General features: G+C 41.7%; 1 protein-coding gene across 2 annotated transcripts in view; it reads right to left on the bottom strand.

Moving 5' to 3' along the window:
• The window catches only part of LOC132973436 (guanine nucleotide-binding protein G(o) subunit alpha), a 121,568-nt gene that overhangs the window by 40,291 nt on the left and 53,958 nt on the right, over nucleotides 1-27,319 (bottom strand). The window lies entirely within an intron of this gene.

Below are 27,319 nucleotides of genomic sequence, written 5' to 3'. Positions count from 1 at the left end.
CATGACCTTTGTACTATATACTCATGTTTGGTAGTAATAAACTACAAATGAAAGAATACTGTATGATTTTCTGTTGCTATCTGCATGTATTCTTTTCTTGTTTTTTAATCCTCACAAACAAACATTTGGAAGAGTATTAGATTCACAATTTAACTCAGAGTGTCAACGTTATGCTGAAAACATTCTGGCCCATGCAAAATGAAAGCATTGGTTATCAGGCTCTGTAGTAAAAATAATTTAAAAAAAAATTCAAATTTTTAAAAGTCAAGTATTATACAAAAAAACACTTGACTATGTTTTTCTAACACTAATATGTGTCCTTAGCCTATCTTCAAAACACCATCCTCTCTGCCTACTTCACCTTTCAGAAAATGTGTGCTCAAACAGGCCATTTGGAGATTTTAACTTTTGACATCACAAAGGGCAGTAACCCCTCCCCTAGGTAGGTAACACTCCCACAGCTAGGTGTTTGTTCAGCCCTCTTCTAACCGTAAACAATAGGACATGGAGCAGAAATCCCAAGACAACAAAAACAGCCTAAAATACAGGTATGTGTACTGTATGTACTGTATGTACCTAGAATACACATAAAATACAGGTATGTGTACTGTATGTACTGTATGTACCTAGAATACACATAAAATACAGGTATGTGTACTGTATGTACTGTATGTACCTAGAATACACATAAAATACAGGTATGTGTACTGTATGTACTGTATGTACCTAGAATACACATAAAATACAGGATCACAGTGGATTTTTAGCAAGAGACTTCACAGGCTCTGAGACTTCTGGAAATGTCTGAGCCAAAACCTAGAGCACAGGTTTACCCCAACTGTAATGTATCTGAAATCATACCATCTATAAAGTATGCATGTCTTACTGCATCTTTATTACATTTTATTATCTGCTCATGTACCCTAAGAGACATTTTTCTCATTATTTAAACAGTTTGATGCATGTTGTTATTCCTTTAGTATAATTTAATCCACAGATAATAACTGGATTGCACTTCACTCACATTACAATAACTGGAGGTATGACCTGTTGGATTTCCCCGCACTCTGTGAATTGATTTGATCTGATGATGAGGTAAGGGAGTTAAGAGAATCACCTGAGTGAGAAGGATTCGCTCTTTGGGAACAACGACTATCTCTTTTATATTTCACAGCATCCATAACATGCACCCAATCCACTAAATGTGTCCACAGCTGCTGTGCATTTTCTCCTTTAATTGTACAGATTCATTCCTTTTCTTGGTTTTTATTATGAGCAGTAGAAGTGCAGGGATTGACCGGTCTTGAGATCCGATTCTGAGATTTTCAGCCTGTTTTTCTGGCATTAAATTGAATTTCCATTGGGGTGCCGGTGGCCTAGAGGTCGGTGCGGACGCCCCATGTGCAGAGGGCTTAAGTCCTTTGGAGAGGAGTTTGAGTCCATCCTGTGGTTCCTTTCCCGCATGTAGTCTCTCTACCTCCCAGAGTTTCAGACTCTATCCCCTGTCCTATCTCTAAAATAAAAGGCATACAAAGCAGAGCTCTACATCCTCTATGTATTAATCAATCTCTGCTTTCCAACATTTCAACTCTCCACCCTTGTGGCCTCATGCAGTCGTCCAGTCTCTCTCTCTCTCTCTCTCTCAGCCATTAGCGATTCGTCCATCATCATCATCTCTGACACAGTCTCATTTTCTCTCTGACCTCCAGCTGCACTCATCTCATCAGGGGTTTGTTTTAAATCTGCCTGTCCTTCCTCTCTCCTTGACCATGTTTGTTTTCTTCTTTGGTATTTGTCCTCCTCTGGTGTCACATTTCCATTTCCTCCTTCTTCCTTTTCTTTCTCTGTTTGCTTTTTGATTGTTTATTTTATTTCTCTCCATCCTGTCTCTCTTATTACTCACTCCAGCATTCCCCTCTCTCATTGCTATCTGTCTCGCTGCCCTCTGCTTGGTCTCCTCCCTCTTCTCACTCTATTTTTGTTTTCTACTCTCCCCTTAATCTCCTTCCCTACCCCCTATTCTCCCTTTCAATCAGCAATCTCATCTCCTATCATTACTCCACCTTCTCTCTGTCCTGCTCCACTCCTTGCTCTCTCACCTCTCTGACACTGACCACTGCTGTGTTAAGCCTTTTTTAACTTTGTCACCGAGGTGTGTGTCTGTGTGTGTAAAAACATGTGACACACACACTTCTAACTTCGTCCCTTTCATACATGCACTGATTTATCCTTGTACATGTCTATATATAAATATATCAGCTTTCTTTCTGGTTTAAAATAATGTGTCTATGTGATGACATGTGGCACACTAACACTTACACATAGCCCTACAGGTGCACACAGGTTTCATTTTTCACCACTTTTTATTGAGAGAACCTTTAAGTACCTTCTGTGGTTATTTTCAGCTTCAGGGTTCCTGCTGTTCATTTCAATTTCTCTCTGCCCTGTTATTACCTGATGGTGTAACTCGCTTCTTATTATTGTTGTGAGACCAAATTTTATTATCTTAGCCTTTAGTCATAATCTAAATCTCTTGTTGGCCAATAAATCAAAAACTCAATAACAGGCGCCATGAATATAAAATAGTGGTTTCAATAAAAAGGAAATACTCAACAATAAGATTTTGTTAAACACAAGTCAATAATGGATTTAAGAACTGATGTCAAATAATTTTATATTTTTACATCAAGTGCAGCGCTTTGAGTAGTCAGACAACTAGAAAAGTGCTGCACAAGCTCGATCACCAAACTCTGACAAATATTCATCTTTAGCCTTTGTTAGCTCATTGACACGATGTTATTGAAACTGTATTGTACAGTATACTTGTTCTTACTTTCATCAGTAACCTGATACTGTTTTTTTAAATCCTAGTTCAGCTCCCTCACTTACAGTTTCATTCAGTAAATCATCTAAACTGTGTCCTTTGACAGTGCAGCCACCAAAATGAAAAAAAAAACAAAAAAACAATTTGAGTTGATGAAAATGTTCCTCTAAATGTCCTGCAGTTATTACTGTACACTCATCACATTTACTGCGAGCTTTACAAACAGTATGATTAAACGGCCTTTGTGCCCTACATGTTGCCTCTCAGGAAACATTAAAGCTGCTGTACCTTCAAAGTGGTTTTAGTGAGAAAGACCACCAACACTACTTTTGTTGTGTTTTCACATTCAACACGATTGTTATGAATTGTGCCTGCATTTTCTGCATTATCATTATGGTTATATGTTTATTTTTAATCAACAGTTACATTTTTAATATCTTGCAGTCATTGCATGTACTCGTGAGCAACTATATGGCTAGAATTGTTTATGTCTTAGATTAATATTTAGCATATGATTGATTGATGATTTTTAATACCTCACAGTCTTGTTGCAGGAAGCGCAGTGCCTTTTTATGTCCAATGATGATTCGCTGTTTGTGAGCATTTTTGCTTCACATCCCTCTGACACAAACGGTGATCATCCCTGCAATCAACATCATCCCTGCCACTTCCTCTTCATCTGCTCCTTTGTCTTCTCTCCTTATGTTCAATATCCAATCAGAGCACTCCGGCTCCTACTTGAGGAAGTCTCACATGTCTGTTATTGTCCTAAGTCTGTGGCCAATCATCCCTTAGGCACAGTCCATCATTACACCCACAACCCGTTGAAATAACTACACCCAACATACAGTATGTTAACACATCCATGTGTGTGTCTGTTATGTCACGACGAGGCTGAAGAGATACAAGGGGACGTTATGTTCCATTTCAAGAGTTACACAGAAACACAACGAGCATCACCTCCTCTGACCTTACTGAAAGTCCTTTACTCATCAGATCCTCTCACCACAGTCTACTCTCACTTCCTGTTTAATACACTGCCTTGTAGGTTGTTATGGATACCAGGATTTTAAACTTTGGTGTGATACTAGTACAAATCCCTCAATATCAACACCTGTTTTGATACCACAGCAACAAATAAAAGAAGTCCTGGACACCTAAAAGTATGTTTATTTATTCTGGTACATAAGCGTTGCCATGGTATTTATGCAAATTTGACAGTATGCAAGAGACTACGCCCTCCCTATGTGTGCACCGATCATCTGGGAGCGGGCAGAGGGGGTTATGTACAGTAGAGTCTCTTTAAAATTTGATACAATACTGTCACTGTCTTGGCAGAAATCATTTTTGCGGTGTGTAAGTGCCAAAGTAAATCAGATGAGGGTGTGTTTTTGTACAACTTTTTTACTAGCGCTGCATAAAGTAATGGTGTGTTATGATGTGGTAGTAGACATATTTATTCACAACTTCCTATCAGTTTTCAATCTCCATCTCCCTTACTATGCAGGAAGAGAATAAGAAATGAGATTCACATTATGATGGTCTAAAGTCAAGAGAAACACAGTGAGGCCATTGACTCTTCCTGCAGTAACCCTTACTCCTGTGGTTATATCCTTGCAATGAGAAGATGTGTTGAAAACAGGTGAAAGGGGGGTGCAGTAGGGCAGTATGCTGATCAGCTGGTGTGGAGCATTTTTTCAAACATAAAGCTGAAGCTCTCTCAACCTGTCATGATCCCACTCCAAGGGATTTGATTTGATGTAAATGTGTTCCAGCTTCCTCTCTCTCTCTGCTACTGATGCTCAGCACTGTCACTCTGCGGACACCACAATGCCTGATATGGAAGGAGAGAGAGAGAGAGAGAGAGAGAGAGAGAGAGAGAGAGAGAGTGTGTATACATCTGGGTGTGTGGGTATGAATGAGGGACAAGTACGACAAGAAACGGAGCCTGTTTTCTGCTCATGTGTCCAGACAGAATGTGTTCCAGTTTAGAGAGCTGGGCAGTGGGCCACCGAGACACTTTAAACCCACAGCCCAAGCCAAGGATACTGTCTAAACAGACATACTGTGTGTCTCTGTTTGGGTGTATGTGCGTGCACATTGGAACTGAGCACTCAGCTCCTTTCTTAAACTTTGACCCATACACTGATGCATACAAGCACAGACACCACACACACACACACACACACACACACACACACACACACACACACACACACACACACACACACACACACACACACACACACACACACACACACACACAGAAAGACAAAAAATACACACACACTGAAGTTTTCAAGGAAGGTAGAGTGATTGTCTTGTAACCTTTTTAAAATTTAGATTTAGAGCATCCTCTTCTCTCTTTAGACATAATGTTCATTTTATATGAATGTTAAACATCACAAAGGCAAACACTGCACACCCCTACATTACATTTAAACCAAGAAAATCTTCACATTACGGAATAAATGAAGTCAGAACACCCCTGTGTTTGACATTGTAGTGTTGTAGTCAAGACCACACTAACCCAGACCAAGACATAGCTGACACCAGAGTGCTCCAACACCGAAGACAAGACCAAGACATTTAGCTAATTTCTAATCAATTTCATCAGATATTTTGTAATTATAAATATCAATGAAATTGATTTGGATTTAATATCTTTGGGCTACACTATGTATCATTTGACAACTCTCAATAAATCCAACACATGAAACAGTTGCCTCTATGACTCTGAATGTAATGATGTAATGATTTTGTTCTCAATGTTTTTTGAGTAAATAACGGTCAGACTTTACAATCTAAATGCCAAAATAATCATTTTAATAGATTCACAATAAATAATAAATCAGGGGTTGACATTAAGGTAAATTTGCCAATGGGCCTCCGGGCCACTACTTTTTAGAGATCACTGGCCCAACCATTGTAACCGCTGACCCAGGAACATTACTTTTGATTCGAAAAAATAACTGTCACCAATTTACTCTTTTCTGATGCAAAAGTCAATTACAACTTTTATTTAATTAATTGAGCTCTAATTATAAAAATATTGTGTATTTTTCTTATATTTATGTGCTCATGTTTATTCACCATGCTGGTAACTGTAACAGTCTACTTAATCTGATATTAATATGAGGCTGTGATAGATCTGGAATCTCTCCTTCTTTCTTCTCTGTGAGAAACTCTTCATCCTTAGATCTTTACTTTAGGAGCTCTCTTAAGGGCTAACATGCTTTGTGAATAACTTTTATCTTTACCAGGATCTAGTCTTTAACTTCAACGTGTTCCAGCTCCTCCAGCTGCCTGTCACTGTGGCTCAAACTTTTCTCCCTTCTGTTTTCACTCTCAACTTTTCTGGTGATTGTTTTCCTTGAAAGCTGAATTTAGCTCGGCATTTGTCGAGATCTGATGGTTTTAAAACCGTTTTACCGAACATGTTTTTTATCAGAGAAAACCTGCGCTAAGATCTGTGTGCAAGTGTACAATACGAGAAGTGACAGCAGTGAAGCCGTCGGCTGCCTTTCAACTGTGACACATATGAGCGCGCACGAGCACTTGTGATAGGTTGATGCTGTAGCAGTTATTAGCGCAACGTTTAAAAACAATTACTGACAAAACACCAGTATAACAGGAAAGCATTGTGAAATCGAGAACGTGTTACTGTCTATTTTTTTTTTTCAGGCAGTATTTTAACTGGCCCGGACTCTGTCAATCATTCATCCGGGCCAGCGGGCCAGTTATAATGTCGAGCCCTGATAAATGGAATGCACTTTTGAAGTAGTCTCTCCAGTCTTTACTCAAAGCACTTTACACACTACATGTAAACAACACACACCTTATACACTGATAGGTGAGCCCGCTAAAGTGCCAACCTGCTCATCAGGATCTAATCTAAACATTCACTGAAGACCTTTGGGAGACATTCAGGGTTGGATTTCTTGTAAAAGGAAACACAGATGAAAGAAACCGGGGGATTGAAGTGCTGATCTTTGGGCGAGGTGCTCTCTCTCTTTCGACATGTCAGCCTCTAAAAGCTGCAGAAGTGTAGCTGCTCTCACTGTTTTTACAATTGCTCAATAAAGGAAATGTGGTTCCTCCTTCCTCCTACGTACGATCATGTTGAGGAAATCATGAAGCTGCAGGCAGCTGACAATAACCGCATTACTCGACTGCATGTAAACGCAGTAAATGTGAGAACTTCCCACCGTGCAGAGCATTCAGTCTGACATTTATGTAAGCAAAGCAACATAAACATCTTATCTTATATATCCCCCTTTAGGAGCTGATCCTGCAAACACAGAAAGCTTACCTGTGTGTTATCCTATTTGTTGTGTGATTGTTAATCAACAGCATTAATTACCTGCCATGAAAAACTGACTTTGATTATTTAATTACAAGCTTGAGTAATTTAGGGACATATGCAGTAAAAAAAATGACTTGTGCATTTTTTGGCACAACGTATGGGGAACATAATTTAATTATATCAACAGAATGAACACTACTGCTGAGTGATGTCATTTTAGATTAAACTGATTAATGGGAAGTGTTTTTCACAAATAACAGACCTCAGGACACCTCAGCAGGCAGACTCAATGTTATGTATTTCACATTAATGAACAGGCAGGGGCATGTTTTCTTTTGACTGGGGTGGCCCAACTTGGGCACTGACTTATACAGGGGGGGCTGAAGTGTGATGAGTGGCATAAACTCACAAACACATATGAAGGATTTACCATTTCTAACCTCACAAATCATTTCTACTTTATATCATGAGATAATGGCGACATAAGATTATTTTTTTAATGACACAAAAGTAAGATTTAAGTTCAAAATCACAATTTAAAAGTACTTCAAAAAGAGGATGCAAACTCCTGCACTAACCTGCAATGTTTTGGTCCTGACACATTGACAGTTAGTTCATTGCAAATATGACAGTGTGTATTATTTAATAGATTTGCAACGTTTTTTATTTACAATTTAAAAAAAAAAAGAAAAAAAGAAAATATGCTACATTCATATGTAAAGAAAACTACTAGCAGTCTTTGCCTCTGACAGGGCAAATAGCCAATAGCAGTTCAGGCCTTTTGGGGTGACAGCTGAAGTGACCAATCACATTTCTAGGGTGGCCCCGCCCCTCTGGACACGCCCCTGTGAACAGGATGTATCATCTCTTCTCTTTCACATTTTGTTGTACTGAGTTTTTTTTGTCAATGTCTTCTGCTGTACTGCAGGTTTGAAGAGTACAGATTTAGTTTTAACTTCATAATTATTTTCACTTAATCTTGTAAAAGTGACGATAAATCCAATCCATGGGTTTACTGTAAATCACACACGATATATAATCCAAGACAACATCACACACCGAAAACCGCCTTACGAAATGAATGAAGCACAAACACTGAGCTTAAGTACATAAGGTATGACTCCTTGTTTGTTCAGTCTGAACACTTGTGTGAAAGATGTGTTTGGACAGAATCTTCAAAGTTATAACTTGAAAAGAAAACAAGCAGTGAAAAAAGAGGAAGCCAATACGGAAGTGGGAAAACAACTGCAGCTCCTTGTATGTCCACATGAGGCTGCAAAGCCCCTGAAGTACATACACACCCATGTTAAAAAAAAACAAAAAAAAAAAAAAACATGTTAACAGCCTGGTTCAAAAAGCTATTTTGTTCTGAATAGTTCATGTTGTTATCGGCACTCACTGTAGATGTACAGTGGGTCTGGAAAGTATTCAGACCCCTTTACATTTTTCACTCTTTGTTTCATTGCAGCCATTTGCTAAAATCAAAAAAGTTCATTTTATTTCTCATTAATGTACACTCAGCACCCCATTTTGACAGAAAAAAAAACAGAAATGTAGAAATTTTTGCAAATTTATTAAAAAAGAAAAACTGAAATATCACATGGTCATAAGTATTCAGACCCTTTGCTCAGTATTGAGTAGAAGCACCCTTTTGAGCTAGTACAGCCATGAGTCTTCTTGGGAATGATGCAACAAGTTTTTCACACCTGGATTTGGGGATCCTCTGCCATTCTTCCTTGCAGATCCTCTCCAGTTCTGTCAGGTTGGATGATGAACGTTGGTGGACAGCCATTTTCAGGTCTCTCCAGAGATGCTCAATTGGGTTTAGGTCAGGGCTCTGGCTGGGCCAGTCAAGAATGGTCACAGAGTTGTTCCGAAGCCACTCCTTTGTTATTTTAGCTGTGTGCTTAGGGTCATTGTCTTGTTGGAAGGTGAACCAGTCGTCCTGTCCCTGCAGCTGAAAAACACCCCCATAGCATGATGCTGCCACCACCATGTTTCACTGTTGGGATTGTATTGGGCAGGTGATGAGCAGTGCCTGGTTTTCTCCACACATACCGCTTAGACTTAAAGCCAAAAAGTTCAATCTTGGTCTCACCAGACCAGAGAATCTTCTTTCTCATAGTCTGGGAGTCCTTCATGTGTTTTTTGGCAAACTCTATGCGGGCTTTCATATGTCTTGCACTGAGGAGAGGCTTCCGTCGGGCCACTCTGCCATAAAGCCCCGACTGGTGGAGGGCTGCAGTGATAGTTGACTTTGTGGAACTTTCTCCCATCTCCCTACTGCATCTCTGGAACTCAGCCACAGTGATCTTTGGGTTCTTCTTTACCTCTCTCACCAAGGCTCTTCTCCCACGATTGCTCAGTTTGGCTGGACGGCCAGGTCTAGGAAGAGTTCTGGTCGTCCCAAACTTCTTCCATTTAAGGATTATGGAGGCCACTGTGCTCTTAGGAACCTTGAGTGCTGCAGAAATTCTTTTGTGACCTTGGCCAGATCTGTGCCTTGCCACAATTCTGTCTCTGAGCTCCTTGGGCAGTTCCTTCGACCTCATGATTCTCATTTGCTCTGACATGCACTGTGAGCTGTAAGGTCTTATATAGACAGGTGTGTGCCTTTCCTAATCAAGTCCAATCAGTTTAATTAAACACAGCTGGACTCCAATGAAGGAGCAGAACCATCTCAAGGAGGATCAGAAGAAATGGACAGCATGTGAGTTAAATGAGTGTCACAGCAAAGGGTCTGAATACTTATGACCATGTGATGTTTCAGTTTTTCTTTTTTAATAAATTTGCAAACATTTCTACATTTGTTTTTTTTCTGTCAAGATGGGGTGCTGAGTGTACATTAATGAGAAATAAAATGAACTTTTTTGAGTTTAGCAAATGGCTGCAATGAAACAAAGAGTGAAAAATGTAAAGGGGTCTGAATACTTTCCAGACCCACTGTATGTCCTCGGGGTCGTTGAACTCATGTGCTCTGATTTTATAAAGGATAAGAGGTATGCATAATAAGGGGCATGACTGATAGGACTGCAGGCGGGCACGGTGTAGTGGTTGCTTGTAGTCTTTAGGTTCTACCCCCATCCCCTGTTACCAGGTTGACCGAAAGAAGAGGTTGAGAAATAATTTTCAACATGGCAAGCTCCATCTTTTGGCTTCAACACTCCCATCAGTGACCAACGAGTGACGTCACTGAGACTATATGTCCATGTTTCATACAGTCTATGAGTTAAAGACACTTCGAGCTAAAAAATCATCATCAGAGGAGGAAGTTTGCAGGAGTGAAATAAAAACCCTATCCATTGTGTCAACGACAGGTTTAAAGAAACACAAATAGCACAACCATGGCAGAGGCATCAGATATACCCCAGACCACATAGACACAAACAAATGAACAACAATACAAAATGTACATGTAAGAGTGAGTGTCTGTGTGTACTTGGTTGACGTCACAGTGACCAGACCATCAGATAACTGAGAGAGAAAAAAAACAAGGTTGGCATTCGCTATCAACAATCTGTTCTCACTCCCCTTTCTCCCCTTCTTTTCACTCCCTCCCCTCCCTTTTCTATTTTTGGGACTCAAGATCACCCTCTTTAACTCATCCACTTCAACCTTCTTGTCAATCACAGCACGACTCTTGTCTTTCTCTTGTTCATTTGTTATTTCTTTCTTTGCCTTCACATTATCACCCTGACAATTCTCCTAATTTGCACCTCTGCACCTCCTCTGTTGTCTGCTCACAGGCCCCACCCTCTCCAGCTCTCTTTTTCTGCTCTCTCACCTCTTTCAGCTCTCTCAGCTGCAGTTGCCATGGTAACCATCCTCATTTCCCAGGAATGCATCTTGTCTTGGATTCTCTCTCTCGCTCTCCCTCTCTTTTGCCCTTCCCTACCATTCTACCGCACCCTCCTCCTCCTCCTCTTTCTCCGTCAGCATCAGTCCTCCCTTCCCTTCATCTGTTCCCCATCCCTCTCTTCTTTCCCTTTCTGCTTTATGCTCCACCTCATTCTCTGCTTAATTTCTGCACTTCAATCAATCAATCAAAATTCAACTCATGCTGTTGAAACAGATGTCAGCTGCTCTGCCACACACACACACACACACACACACACACACACACACACACACACACACACACACACACACACACACACACACACACACACACACACACACACACACACACACACACACACACACACACACACACACACACACACTGCCACCATTACCTGCCTTCACTCTCCTCCCACCCTCTCTGTCTCTCTCTCGGTCTCGCCCGCTCCCTCCCTCTCTGTAGCAGTTGCTAAATAATGGAGGTGATGAAATATTAAATTGTTGTTTAGCCCTCCTGTAGACCGGCCCAATGGAGCCCTAACACACACATTTACAGACACACACTTAAGTATGTATATCTGCATGTGTGTGGTCGTTGCCCTGCTCCAGTGGAGCTTCCGTCGACACCCTCACAAGGCATCCTGCAACCACACCCAAGACAGAACCAAACACACACACACACACACACACACACACACACACACACACACACACACACACACACACACACACACACACACACACACACACACACACACACACACACACACACACACACACACACACACTGGAAAGAGGAGGTGGATATGGGGCATGTACAGTGTGCTGTTATACGAGTGGATCGTTAAAATACACTTAGTCCACAGAAGAACAGAGCAGGAGGAAAAACTGTCAAATGTCCCCCAAGGTCAGAGAGCAGGAGGAGGATCAGGTCGGCTTTGCAGTGAATATGAACTGTGCACACGAGTGTGTTAAAACATTGTGTTAAAACATTAATGCAAAAACCATTGTTTGTGCTTTTTGCACACAATGCAGGGCAGTGTATTTATGGGAGGGGGTGGCAGCCTCCACCAACTGTTGAGTACAATAACATCAAAACATAGTCCCCAAAACAGGAGCTGTGTGATTTACTTAACAAAGCAAATAATACGTATCTGTCTGCTCTGATTTCAAACAAGTGTGTCTGAGTCAGTAGATTATTCACAAAGAAGTCATAAATCTACTCAGTATAGAGCAATGGCTTCAGTGTTTCACACACTTTAATAAGACTAGGGCGATTGTCCAGGTATATTTGAGAGTGTGAAAGAGAGAGAGAAGAGCAATACAGAGAGAGAGAGAGAGAGAGAGAGCAATAGAGACAGAGAGAGAGAGCAATAGAGAGAGAGAGAGAGAGAGAAGAGCAATAGAGACAGAGAGAGAGAGAGCAATAGAGACAGAGAGAGAGAGCAATAGAGAGAGAGAGAGAGAGCAATAGAGACAGAGAGAGAGAGAGCAATAGAGACAGAGAGAGAGAGAAGAGCAATAGAGAGAGAGAGAGAGAGAGAGAGAGAGAGCAATAGAGACACAGAGAGAGAGAGCAATAGAGAGAGAGAGAGAGAGCAATAGAGACAGAGAGAGAGAGAGAGCAATAGAGACAGAGAGAGAGAGAAGAGCAATAGAGAGAGAGAGAGAGAGAGAGAGAGAGCAATAGAGACACAGAGAGAGAGAGCAATAGAGAGAGAGGCAGAGAGAGAGAGAGCAATAGAGAGAGAGAGAGAGAAGAGCAATAGAGACAGAGAGAGAGAGCAATAGAGAGAGAGAGCAATAGAGACAAAGAGAGAGAGAGAGAGCAATAGAGACATAGAGAGAGAGAAGAGCAATAGAGAGAGAGAGAGAGCAATAGAGACAGACAGAGAGAGAGCAACAGAGAGAGAGAGACAGAGAGAGAGAGAGAGAGCAATAGAGACATAGAGAGAGAGAAGAGCAATAGAGAGAGAGAGAGAGCAATAGAGACAGACAGAGAGAGAGCAACAGAGAGAGAGACAGAGAGAGAGAGAGAGAGCAATAGAGAGAGAGAGAGAAGAGCAATAGAGACAGAGAGAGAGCAATAGAGAGAGAGAGAGCAATAGAGACAGAGAGAGAGAGAAGAGCAATAGAGAGAGAGAGCAATAGAGACAGAGAGAGAGAGAGCAATAGAGACAGAGAGAGAGAGAGCAATAGAGACAGAGAGAGAGAAGAGCAATAGAGAGAGAGAGAGCAATAGAGACAGAGAGAGAGAGCAACAGAGAGAGAGACAGAGAGAGAGAGAGCAATAGAGAGAGAGAGAGAGAGAGAGAGAGAAGAGCAATAGAGACAGAGAGAGAGCAATAGAGAGAGAGACAGAGAGAGAGAGAAGAGCAATAGAGAGAGAGAGCAATAGAGAGAGAGAGAGAGAGAGAGAGAGAGAGAAGAGCAATATATAGAGAGAGAGAGATAGCAATAGAGAGAGAGAGAGAGAGAGAGAGAGAGAGAGAAGAGCAATAGAGAGAGAGAGAGAGAGAGAGCAATAGAGAGAGAGAGAGAAGAGCAATAGAGAGAGAGAGAGCAATAGAGACAGAGAGAGAGAGCAATGGAGAGAGAGAGAGAGAAGAGCAATAGAGAGAGAGAGAGAGAGAGAGAGAGAGAGAGAGAGAGAGAGCAATAGAGACAGAGAGAGAGAGAGCAATAGAGAGAGAGAGAGCAATAGAGACAGAGAGAGAGAGAGAAGAGCAATAGAGAGAGAGAGAGAGAGAGAGAGAGCAATAGAGACAGAGAGAGAGAGAGCAATAGAGAGAGAGGCAGAGAGAGAGAGAGCAATAGAGAGAGAGAGAGAGAAGAGCAATAGAGACAGAGAGAGAGAGCAATAGAGAGAGAGAGCAATAGAGACAAAGAGAGAGAGAGAGAGCAATAGAGACATAGAGAGAGAGAAGAGCAATAGAGAGAGAGAGAGAGCAATAGAGACAGACAGAGAGAGAGCAACAGAGAGAGAGAGACAGAGAGAGAGAGAGAGCAATAGAGACATAGAGAGAGAGAAGAGCAATAGAGAGAGAGAGAGAGCAATAGAGACAGACAGAGAGAGAGCAACAGAGAGAGAGACAGAGAGAGAGAGAGAGAGAGAGAGAGCAATAGAGAGAGAGAGAGAAGAGCAATAGAGACAGAGAGAGAGCAATAGAGAGAGAGAGAGCAATAGAGACAGAGAGAGAGAGAAGAGCAATAGAGAGAGAGAGCAATAGAGACAGAGAGAGAGAGAGCAATAGAGACAGAGAGAGAGAGCAATAGAGACAGAGAGAGAGAAGAGCAATAGAGAGAGAGAGAGCAATAGAGACAGAGAGAGAGAGCAACAGAGAGAGAGACAGAGAGAGAGAGAGCAATAGAGAGAGAGAGAGAGAGAGAGAGAGAGAAGAGCAATAGAGACAGAGAGAGAGAGAGCAACAGAGAGAGAGACAGAGAGAGAGAGAGAGAGAGAGAGAGAGAGCAATAGAGAGAGATAGAGAGAAGAGCAATAGAGAGAGAGAGAGAGAGAGCAATAGAGACAGAGAGAGAGAGAGCAATAGAGAGAGAGAGAGAGAGAAGAGCAATAGAGACAGAGAGAGAGCAATAGAGAGAGAGAGAGAGCAATAGAGACAGAGAGAGAGAAGAGCAATAGAGAGAGAGAGAGAGAGCAATAGAGAGAGAGAGAGAGAGCAATAGAGAGAGAGAGAGAGAAGAGCAATAGAGACAGAGAGAGAGCAATAGAGAGAGAGAGAGAGAGCAATAGAGACAGAGAGAGAGAAGAGCAATAGAGAGAGAGAGAGAGAGAGAGCAATAGAGACAGAGAGAGAGAGAGCAATAGAGAGAGAGAGAAGAGCAATAGAGACAGAGAGAGAGCAATAGAGAGAGAGAGAGAGAGAGCAATAGAGACAGAGAGAGAGAGAAGAGCAATAGAGAGAGAGAGAGAGAGAGAGCAATAGAGACAGAGAGAGAGAGAGAGAGCAATAGAGAGAGAGACAGAGAGAGAGAGAGAGCAATAGAGAGAGACAGAGAGAGAGAGAGAGAGCAATAGAGAGAGAGAGAGAGAGAGAGAAGAGCAATAGAGAGAGAGAGAGAGAGAGAGAGTAATAGAGACAGAGAGAGAGAGAGCAACAGAGAGAGAGACAGAGAGAGAGAGAGAGCAATAGAGAGAGAGAGAGAGAGAGAGAGAGAAGAGCAATAGAGACAGAGAGAGAACAATAGAGAGAGAGACAGAGAGAGAGAGAGAGAGAAGAGCAATAGAGAGAGAGCAATAGAGACAGAGAGAGAAGAGCAATAGAGAGAGAGAGAGATAGCAATAGAGAGAGAGAGAGAGAGAGAAAGAGAAGAGCAATAGAGAGAGAGAGAGAGAGCAATAGAGAGAGAGAGAGAGAGAGAGAGAGAAGAGCAATAGAGAGAGAGAGAGCAATAGAGACAGAGAGAGAGAGCAATAGAGAGAGAGAGAGAGAGAGAGAAGAGCAATAGAGAGAGAGAGAGAGAGAGAGAAAGCAATAGAGACAGAGAGAGAGAGAGAGAAGAGCAATAGAGAGAGAGAGAGAGAGAAAGCAATAGAGACAGAGAGAGAGAGAGAAGAGCAATAGAGAGAGAGAGAGAGAAGAGCAATAGAGAGAGAGAGAGAGAGAGAGAGAGAGAGAGAGAGCAATAGAGACAGAGAGAGAGAGAGAAGAGCAATAGAGAGAGAGAGAGAGAGAGAGAGCAATAGAGAGAGAGACACACACTAAAGTGAGTAAAGAGAATAAGGCAGAACTCATATACAGAGCCCATATTAACATGAACCTTTATATTGTGCTCCTTCAATGGTAACATGTAATGGCTAAAAAGCTGTTTTAATCGTAGTTAATCCAACTTGTATAGTTGTGTTTGGGGTACACATTTTTAATGTAAGATGTAAGGCCTGTTCTTGAGCCGATCCCAGCTGTCATTGGGCGAGAGGCGGGATACACCCTGGACTGTTCGCCTATCAATCAAAGGGCTGATATGTAATGGACCAGCCATACTCACATTCACACCTACGGGTATTTTAGAGTCACCGATTGACCTAACGAGCATGTCTGTGGACTGAAGGAGGAAGCCCGAGTACCCAGAGAGAACCTTTGCATTCAAGGGGAGAACATGTAAACTCAACAAAGAGAGGCTCCTGTCAGATGGGGATTCAAACCAGGAACCTCCTCGCTGTGAGGAAACAGCGCTAACCACTGCACCACTGTGTAGTCTATAAAGTTATTGTACACAAGCAAAATGAAAAATCACTCTAGCTCCAGTCAAAACTCATATTACATGTGAGTATGACTCACACTTATACTCACATTTCATCTTTCCAAAAAGTAATTACTTCTGTTGCTATGCAGATAATATTCTGGTCTGGTCACATCTGCACTACCACATGGCCACTCCACTCGCACCGTTAAAAAATGATCATTTTTGTACAGGTGTTATGAAATTGAACAAAGGTGTGTACTTCATTGATTCAGCCTTAATGTGAAAATAACACACTCTCAAAGAAGCCAATTTACATCCCAGACACCAGCCATCTTCATCACGGTGGACTGTGTATAAACTACCATAATTAACCATTAACTAAGGATATTTAATCAACCGCTTTATCTGCAATTCTCATGACATCAAATCTCCTGCCACTCCCTTTGTAATTACTGTGTGACGGGGAAAAGTGGGTCACCAGTAAAAGTGCACTTGAGGACGTTAAGGCAGGGCCAATACCGGCATGGCATAAATGTTCCTGTAACCCGCACACACACCCCACGATTCCTGACACACAAACTCACATCAGGACCTCTACCTGTCTCTGTCAGCACCAATCTGGTCCTGAACAGCCCGTTATCTCTTGCTGACTGCCTGTTTCTTGTTGGCACAAAAAACTCTCTCAGCTGGACAAAAAAAAAAAAAAACAGTGGAATATCTGATGGCTAGTAGATCTATTCCTAATGTCCCCTCTGTAGCTTGCCATTTCTATTTAAAATCCTTTACTCCGAAACACAGCACTCACTCTCTGTTGTTTATGACTAGAAGCAATACATCTTTTGAAACACATTTGTACAGTTAGCACTGAAGACAGGGATGGCGAGTTAATCCCCACTTGTACTGTATGCTAATCTCCTGTTTCCCTTCATTTCATGTCTCCTGTAGATGGAATGGGAAATAATATTCTTCTTTTTCTTACTTTTTCCATTTTATCTTTGTATTCTGTTCTTCAGTTTCTCCCTGCTGATGCTGCACTGCAAAAACAACCTGTTTCCCCCCCAGGGATTAAAACTTATTTAAAGGTTTTTTATATTTGGGATTTTTATGCCTTTATTTAGAGATAGGAGGGAGAGAGAGAGAGTGGGGAATGACATGCAGGAAAGGAGTCACAGGACAACAATAGCGTTTGTACATGCACATTAACCACTAGGCTACCAGCGCCCCAGGATTAATCATTTTGAGATTGTGTCTCTTTCTGTGTCTCTTTCAAACTAACTCCTCTCTCTCTCTTGTTTTACCCATTGGGCTCCTCTCTCTCTTTGCCCTCACTTTCTCTCTTGTTGTATCTTTGGAGAACCAGTCGCTCGTCTAATCTCAGTCTCTGTCACTCACTGCCTCTGTCTTCTCACACTTCAGCTATACTTAGATCCAACAGTGAGGGGTCAACCCTTCTCAGTCCAAACATACCATGTCCTCAGAGTCAACTGGTGACACACACATACACACACACACCAAACATACAGCAATATAAAATGAACAGAGATGAAATATGAATTGATGAAACGTTTTAAAAACACAAAGGTAATCAAATCAAACCTCTTTACTTCAGACACAGAACAAGAAAGGATCATACTTCTGAGGCAAAGATAAACACAAGTGAGGCGGTGATAAGATAACAAGTAGTTCCTATGTTTGGGTGTTGGCTCCCTGGCAGTTTAATGGGATAATTATGATCACACACACACACACACACACACACACACACACACACACACACACACACACACACACACACACACACACACACACACACACACACACACACACACACACACACACACACACACACACACACACACACACACACACACAGGTGTACTTGAGCCTGTGTGACAATTAGTGCCCTGCAGTCCTCTGTGCAAACATTTGGGAGTGTGGATTTATAATTCTGTTTGTTCATCTCCTGTTTTGTGCGACTTTCCTTTCCCTCCTATAGCTCCTGTAAGCAACTTTTGGTTTGTGTACATTTTGAAGGCCCCTGTGGACAAAGCAGTACCCCCTCTGTACTTATGTGTCGGTACTGTTTTTAACACAATTATCTCATCCGGCTTTGGGCTTTTTTTGCACAGGAGAGAGAGAGAGAGAGAAGTGGCAAATGACGGGCAGGAAAGGGTAGCCACAGGTCGAACTTGAACCCGGGCCTCCTGCTCCGACTCGGACTACAGCCTCTGCACATTGAGGGCGCAAACTTACCACTAAGCCACCATTACTTTTTCTTAACAGTCAAACATATCACCTGTCAGAATCGTTGCCATGGGAAATGAGAAAGAGGCTGCAGAGCATTTAAACACTTCTTCTGTCACCTGCTGTACCCTGCAGCAGCAGTTTCAGACATTAACAATCTAATCAGTATCTATGTCTGTCTGTTTCATAACTATTAGCTAGTTACACATTAGTCAGGGAACTTGGATGTAGCATTTTTTGTGTATTTACTGTGCCTCACCAGATGTCTTAGTTGTTTGTCTTACTCTGACCTTGATCTCTTATTTCTTTCTGTAATATCACAACTGTGTGCTAAGAAAATGGAGAAACATTTGATGCTCATGCAAGAATGTTCCTGTGGAAAAGTTTGACCTATTGGAGCGGGATTGCTATGCAGTTAGCTGACCTTTGAGGAGTGATCTTGCTGGTAATAAAAGGGAAAGCCCGATTGGTCACTGGTTAGCCACAGTTGTTGCTTTCAAATGAACCAGTCGAGCGTCATTCAGTGACAGAATGAGGAGCGTGTGGATCAAAGCGGAAAAAAGCACCAACATCCCTTCAAGAGACTGGAGAGAGCAAAGGTGGTTTAAGGTTAAGAATGCCCTCTAGGCAGCCTTCAGAGACTCCCTACAGAGAGGGAGTAGGCAGGTTCAACTTGGGACTTGATACTTCAGGAAAAATCCATGACATGGTGGAAAAGAACGACGTCTCCCAACAGACAAAGGAGAGCCTGGGGATCACAGAAGGAGAAGGAAGAAGCAGCAGCTCAGGAAGATGAAAGGTTTAGTAGACGTTATGTGTAGTGTTTAATGTGTTGTGTCTATGACAGGTCCAAAGTCTATGTCAACAAATAAAACGCCTTTATCATGGGAACCGTGTTTTTTTCCTCTTCAGTGAAGTTAAACAAATTGATGAATAAAACCGAAAAAAAGTTTGTGCAATCCAAAATTCTAAAATGATTACAAAATGATACATCTATTAACAAAACCATTAGAAATAAAAAAAATACATCAGTTGTTATTTGAAGTCCTAGAAGTAAAAAAAAGAAGAAAAACCCACAAAAAATTGTAGAGTTCTTCCTTTCACACAATAACTTAATTGATCTCTGCCTGCAGGTCCAGAACACCAGAGAGTCACAAGATCATCTGTGACTGTGTGTTAAGTATAGTTCTGCTTCAAAAGATGTTTTAACACATGCTCTACTGAAATATTCTAGAAAAATGTGGGAGTTGAGCCCTGAAATCTTCCTCAGTCCCTGACAGCTAGAAGATGTTAATGTTGAGCAAGAGAGAAGGGGGGAAACCCACCCACCTCTACCTATCACTTATTTTCTAGAATTAAGGTGTTTTTTTTTATCAACTAAGAAATCATTCCCCTTGGCGATCTTAACGGGCTTATTTTTCTGAATATTATGTCATCGTTTCCTTTGTATGGATTATCATTTTGACTAATAACGGAGTTTAAAAGTGGCGCTGCCAGCTTGGTCGCTAGGTTTCCTACAGTAGCATGCTTTGACCCGGTTGGTTGCAAGAATCCAAGATGGCTGATGAAGCTACAGAGTTCAACATTACAATGACATTTTTTTCCCGTCACCCCTGCCCCAAAAAGTGCTGTTGGAATATTTCCTGCAGCGTTTTACACATCAGGTGGATATTTTTCCAAAGTCTGGGGGAAACATTCAGACGTTTCCATTCACACATGTATCTCAACCCAAACATTTTCAGAAGCTTTGTTCATGAGTAAAAAAGTAGCAAAAGTTTAACAATCCTTAAATTAAGAGAGAAGCTTAGTATGTGTACAACAGTTTTGAAAATGACTACAAAGGTAGCATTAATTTTTATTCAAGTAAAAAAAAACAAGAAGCTATATAGAATTGAATGTGCATCCATTAAATGAAAGACAACACATCTCATCACATATGGAGGATTGTTGCATCCCAGTGATTTTCAGCTAATGCTCCCCCAAATGTGTTATTCTGACAAACAGTCCATGAAAGCAGGAGTATGGAGTGTTAATCCATGCAGTGAGTGTAGCATTATGATGATGTAATTCAATCCCTGTGTTTGCTGAGCGAGTGAGAGACAGAAGGAGAGGGGGAAGGGATGAAGAGATGCAAAGGGAGCAGAGGAGGGATGGAGAGACGGAGAGGAGAGAGAAACTGTGTGAGGGTCTGAAACTGGGAGGAGACAGAATTTGTTGGGGGCCCCCATTTTAAACCATTAGCATGTGAAAAAACACAGCACCCAATCACAGGAAAGACAGGTGGTCAGGTGACTGCGTGTTCCATGGAGGTGGCCGGCTAGCTTGGTTGCTATGGTAACTGGATGGTATCCTAGAGACTAGCAAAAGGGCTTATAGAAAAAAAACGAATGGTAAGACAACGAGGGAAAAGAATGTGTGGTGAAAAGAAGGAACCTCATTCCATATCTAACACGCACGCACGCACGCACGCACGCACGCACGCACGCACGCACACACACACACACACACACACACACACACACACACACACACACACACACACACACACACACACACACACACACACACACACACACACACACACACACACACACACACACACACACACACACACACACAGTGTATATATGCATTAGGGTGTTGTGGTCATTAGAGATAAGAGCTGTTCAATAAGATTATCTTATTTCCACAGCCACACACAACACACACACACACACACACACACACACACACACACACACACACACACACACTAACACACACAAAACACATATTAAAAAAAGATTCAGCAGCACAGATGCCTAATGGATGTGTAATAAATGAGAGTCCACACTAACAAACGAGCTGCTTGATGAGCCTGTAGAGATGGATCATCTGTCAGTGACGGTGTGATGTCACAGTGTGTGTCATCTCAGTCTGATATACATTGAACATTTTGTATTCAGAGGACCTCAAACTGCAGCTTTTTGTGTTTGTGGCTCCTGTCTCATTCAAATGAAGACATTCAACATTCATTGCTATGATGACTAATAAATTCATGACGATTGTTCATTGAGGATTTTATAGTTTGCATTTTTAGCAGGCTATAAAAGGTTTGCACACACTAGGGGTGGGACAAAATATCAATCTGACTAGAATATTGTCGCACTGATTAGCAGTGTTGGAGGTAACGTGTTACAAAGTAGCCTGCCAGAAATAGATAACTTCTTTATTGTTACGAGGAACATTACATGTTAGTTCTGCCATTCAACTTATCCGTTATTCAATAATATTCCATTAAAAGTTTTCTGTTACTGGGAGAAAAATTGCAATATTTCTCTTATATTGCCACAAAAAAAACAAAGCATTTGCAACTTCTGTTTCTCTCCTACTGCTGGGTGGACAGCTGCGTACCAAAATAAAGTATACTGACAGTTTGCCTGCACAGCTAACCTCAGCTGTGTGAGAGAGGACATCATTTACTTTGTGGAAATATCCCCATTAGGAGGAATTTTCTGATGAAAGGGTCAAGACGAGGGACATCATGGTGAAATGTACATTTTCAAGCCCATGTTGTATTGTTGTCACTGAGAGAGCTGTGCTAGGTCTCATAACATTATGAAAACCCTTCCTCTTCTGCAGAGCATTTGAAATGAAAGTAGTGCAACACAGATAATAGGCTTAATTTACTTCCTCCATTATGGACCATCTATCTTCTCAAAGGTCAGCACAAACCAAAAATGTTTTACCAAAATTGAGCTCAATAATTAGATTTCCTTTGCTTCAGTAAAATCAGATGACTTCAATGATTTTGATTTACCAGGTGAGCCTATCAGTAGCCGCCTGTATAACCCGCAATCCACACATACCGCGCCGCGGTCCGTCAGCTCCACTGTTTTGCTCCGTCGGACGGCTCGCGCCCATTCACACTGGATCCGTTTCTGGGATGTCAGCGCAGCGGAGCACACCCATGACACCATCACAGGAGAACTACAAGATCCCGCGGGAATAAAGAGAAAAACATGCAAACAACATGTTGCTTTGTCTTTCTGATGATGCATTGTTGTTCATTCGGTTCCTGTTTTGACGTAATGTTGATAAAGTGATGAAAGATACGATCGCGAGTCCGTATATTGTGTTTTATTTTGAAATTGACCGGATGCTCTGTTCATTTCCTTGTCTGACTTCCTGTCCGGGCTGTCATATTCTGTCCAGCTTGACGCGTGCCTGCAGCGTACTCCAGCGAAAATAGACTCGCTGTGTATTTGAAATGGAGAAGAGCATAGTGCCGTCGGTGGCTCGCGCCGGAGACGGACCGCAGCGCGCCCTGTGTGAACACAATGATTGACTAGAGTGGCAGCTAAGTACAATGTAGTGCGCGGCGCTGACGGAGTATGTGTGAATTGGGCTTAAGGGTGGGTCATTATTCACACTCAACAGGTATGAACATGACTGAGTTAACATTAAGGATGAGTGTGTAAAATGGGGATCTTTTTTCTGTATGTGTGGGGTTGAAGTGTTTGTACATTTCTGTTGGGGGTTCCCATCCTCAGCATGTGTGTGACAGCCTTTATGGAGTAATAAAAATGCTGGCACTTGTCTGGCTCTAACACTCATCCTGCTGTGGAAAAAAAAACAGTGCAGTTTGTGTGTGTGTGTGTGTGTGTGTGTGTGTGTGTGTGTGTGTGTGTGTGTGTGTGTGTGTGTGTGTGTGTGCCAGCACCCTGTGGGCATAACTTTCTGCAGTACAAGACTAGAAAGCAGCAGTGATGCACTAGCTGCTTGGCTGACCAGGCGCTTTAGTAACACACAAACACACACATTACACACAGAAACCCCCCCCACCCACCCTCTCTCACCACTCAAACCATTACTGTGGTCTATTCAAGCTGCCCCAGTCTGCCATCCCTATGTTAGTCGACCGAAGAATAGTGAAGACAAGAAGCTATGGACAGAGAACATCTCTATCACACAAACACAACCTCACACGGGGGGGGGGGGGGGGTACTGAAGCATATTACTGTATGCATGACAGAACTCATACAGACTCACTATAGCTAACAATGAACACACATTAAGTTCTGCTGCCCTTTCTTCCATCCTGCAGCGCTTCATCTGTGTGTCACTCTCTTCATCACAACAGCCTCCAGTTCACTCTTTATCTCCAACCGAGGCTTAAGCTTCGCTGTGACAGACACAAGCCCCTCGAAGCATGGGTGTGTAAATATACAGAAACCATGCAGAGAGAAAACTACTGAGCAATAAACTGTAAAATAAATCCATAAATCATTCATCTGAGCTGATTTAAAAGTTCAAACTTCAAAAAGGTGCTAGCTCAACCACAGCGAGGAATACTGCAGGCAAAGGCAGGAAAAGAAACATGGCGTTCAGTGAGTCTTGTTAAACAGTGAAATTAACGGCAGTGAGTTGGAAGAAATGTGATGGAGAAGCTTGAAGGTAAAAGCTTGTATGGCTGCAGATGTTGAATTTACGGTCAGGTAAGTTAATGCTCTCCTACTGTCAACATGCTAGCATTGGTCGGTTATGGCTCTCTCAGCTTCTTCTATCCGCTCTGTGCTCCTGTTATTTTAATTGTAGGAATGTATAAACTTCACTAAAAGCTCCTGTGACAAACTCTTTGTTTGTTTTGTGAAGCTCTTACCATCTCAAACTTAAGTGCTTGCTAGTAGCCGCAGACAAAAAAGGAAAGCTAACTTGGGCTTGTGAGCTTGGCTAATAACTGAAAAGATTTTTTTACCAAAACACAAATTTGTTCCATTGATTCTTATAAAAGGAGCAACACACTAACCACGCTAATCTACGCTAACTACACTAATCTACGCTAATCTACGCTCACAGGAAGAAGCACTTCCTCTTCCTAGCTAGATTTAAGAAACACTGCAAACTCACAGTTCAAAGTGCTGCAAGGCAAAGTGCATGCTGGATTGATGCTGGCTCTTTGTAAATAATAATATACTAATAGTATTAATAGAAAAAAAAAAAGAGCATAGTCCAGACCTGCTCTTTTTGTAAAGTGTCTCGAGATAACACCACCCGCGTTCACACAAAGTAGTTTAGCGCAAGTGACAGAAATAATTGTCAGCGACCCGAGATGCCTGTGTCGTGTTAGCATGCTAATGTTAGCGCTCTTTAGTTAGCTGGTAGCTTCACATTGTTGTGTTAGCATGCTAATGTTAGCGCTCTTTAGTTAGCTCGTAGCTTCATATTGTTGTGTTAGCATGCTAATGTTAGCGCTCTTTAGTTAGCTGGTAGCTTCATATTGTTGTGTTAGCATGCTAATGTTAGCGCTCTTTAGTTAGCTGGTAGCTTCATATTGTTGTGTTAGCATGCTAATGTTAGCACTCTTTAGTTAGCTCGTAGCTTCATATTGTTGTGTTAGCATGCTAATGTTAGCGCTCTTTAGTTAGCTTGTAGCTTCATATTGCATGTAAATTTACACATAATGTCTGTGACCTAAAAATGCTTAAGTGGCATTTAAATAAACAGTGAGTATGTTCTTCTTCTTCCCTTTAGTCTTTGACTAAAACAGCTTTTATACACAAGGACTGTCCATGTAAACACAACTCCAACAACATCACAGCCAGCCGGACTTGAGATTTCACTCATTGTAGACAGTCATGACTCAGAGACACATTCACACAGGACAGACTTAATTTCATATCGGTGTGTAAAATGTCACATAATTTCTTCCTTTAAGAATTGGCAATACACAAACAAAGATTGATTAATTCATTTAAAGATGATCCAAAATGAAAATCTACAAAAATGGCGGTGATGAACCTCAAACATACAGTGAATTATTTCCTCCACTGTAAACACTTGATCTAATTGCAGTGGTTGAGTTGAATCTCACAATTTCACAGCCATATTCAACTTTTTAAAATAACTGTATGAAAACACATTTGGAGTGATACAGCACCCTTCTCAGTCCAGTTCACCCTGCATGTCATTCATGGTTCGTCATTATTTCCTTTTCATCCGTTCACTTTAAGTCCGTCACAATACAGTGCTCATACATTACCAATAAATAAATTCATCAATTTGAGTGTCTATTTAAGAAAAACAATACAGAAGGTGGTTCACTCTGCAGAATAAAAAAAAGGGAACCAGATATCTTACTGTGGGCTAAATAATAAGCAGCATACCTGCCAAAGTGACAAATAGGACAGGGCTCCCACAAAATCAATATGACTACTTGCAGATGAGTGGGAAAGAGATGGAGTCATTAAAAAATTATTGAGAGCAGCTCTGCATGTTTTAGCACATCCATGTACTCCTAAGCTCTACAACATTGATTCTATTGAAAAAGGCCTCTATACTTTAAGTGTTACACATGTTTGGGGTCTCCTGCAGCCATTCCTGTTAATCAGGGGCAGTAAGAGATAAGACATTGGAATCTGTCAGTTAAATAAACATCAGCACTTTGCAAAGAGAAGGATTAATTACTGCTCTTTGCCTTTTTGCACATAATGGTTAGTTTAACTTTGAGGAAGTGAATGCAGTAAGTGTCCTGACAAGTATAGGGGGAAGCTTGGATGTGTGACAGTGTGTGTGTGTGTGTGTGTGTGTGTGTGTGTGTGTGTGTGTGTGTGTAGAAAGAGGTAAATGTCAGCACACTGGTGGGAGGCTCAGTAGTCAGCTAGTGCACGATGAAACCAAATGATGCCCTTGTTCAGACTTAATGCCACATCCAACATGCTAGTTCAGCCCATATCTAAAACGAGGACATAAGGAGGAAGGGAAGGATGAGCAGACAAGGGGGGGGGGGGGGGGGGTGGGGGTGTAAAGGACAGGGGCAGAATGAAGAGGAAGGGGAAGGAGGTGAGACAGTGAGAAAGATGGAGGGTTGTGAAAGGGAGAGAGACAGAGAGCCAACCAACTCATCATTAAAAGTCCAGACACGTTGGGGCCCCTGTTATGTCATTGCCCAACACACAAACACACACACATGCATGTGTGCACACACACACACAAACCCTTGAGCCTTTCTCTCCCCTAGCAAATCAACAGAGGCAGCACTCAGGATTGCAGCACAAAAAGAGCGAGGAAGGGAAAGAAAAAGGGGGCCAATTAAATCGCCTCAACGTTGGGTAGGTATCTCCAGAAAAAAATAAAAGCCATTGAAGTTGTGATTGTAAACAAAAAAAGAGGCTGTAGTTCTGCTGTCATGTGAGAGGATGCTTCACTATCAGAGTCCAACGTGATCACTACAGCTTTAAGAATGCGTCTCTTTGCATCAAACTGTTTAAAGCACATTAAACTGCAATTAGCATTATTTCTGTTCACTCTCCAGCTTTGTCAGTTTTTGGTTTCTAAATTTTGACGGTTGATCTGACTTTTCATGGTACTTATCTTTATCATTCATCATTAAAATGCCAGAGATTTCAGATTTTTAAAACACTTGGACAACTTGTTCATTTCTCAGCTGACAGCGCTTGAAGGTCAAGAAGAGAGATATTTCAACTTCCTTCATTATTTGGTGCATCATGTATTATCCTCAAAAACAGCCTGTGCTTTCAGACAGTTTCTGACAGATTGTGTAAAAAACAACCACATTTTCACTCATTTGAATGAACCGTCTTTTACTCTCTGCATGAGGCTTAAAGACGGAGGATGAACCCACATGCAGCTTTTCCAGTTGGGAGGGGAAGTAAAGCAGCAGTTAGACAAGAGTGACTGATGCTGGAGAGGTGAAGGAAGGAGTACGACTGGACATGTTGGAGGGATAGATGGATGTTTTTCTTTTTCCATCACCATATGTGCTCAGGGGAAATAGGGAAATCAGGGGAAATTATACCTCACACACACACACACACACACACACACACACACACACACACACACACACACACACACACACACACACACACACACACACACACACACACACACACACACAC

The sequence above is a fragment of the Labrus mixtus genome, chromosome 4 (genome assembly GCF_963584025.1).
Source record: "Labrus mixtus chromosome 4, fLabMix1.1, whole genome shotgun sequence".
Classification (NCBI taxonomy): Eukaryota; Metazoa; Chordata; class Actinopteri; order Labriformes; family Labridae; genus Labrus; species Labrus mixtus.
Note: the sequence above shows the minus strand (reverse complement) of the source record. Positions and strands in the feature narration are given on the sequence as shown.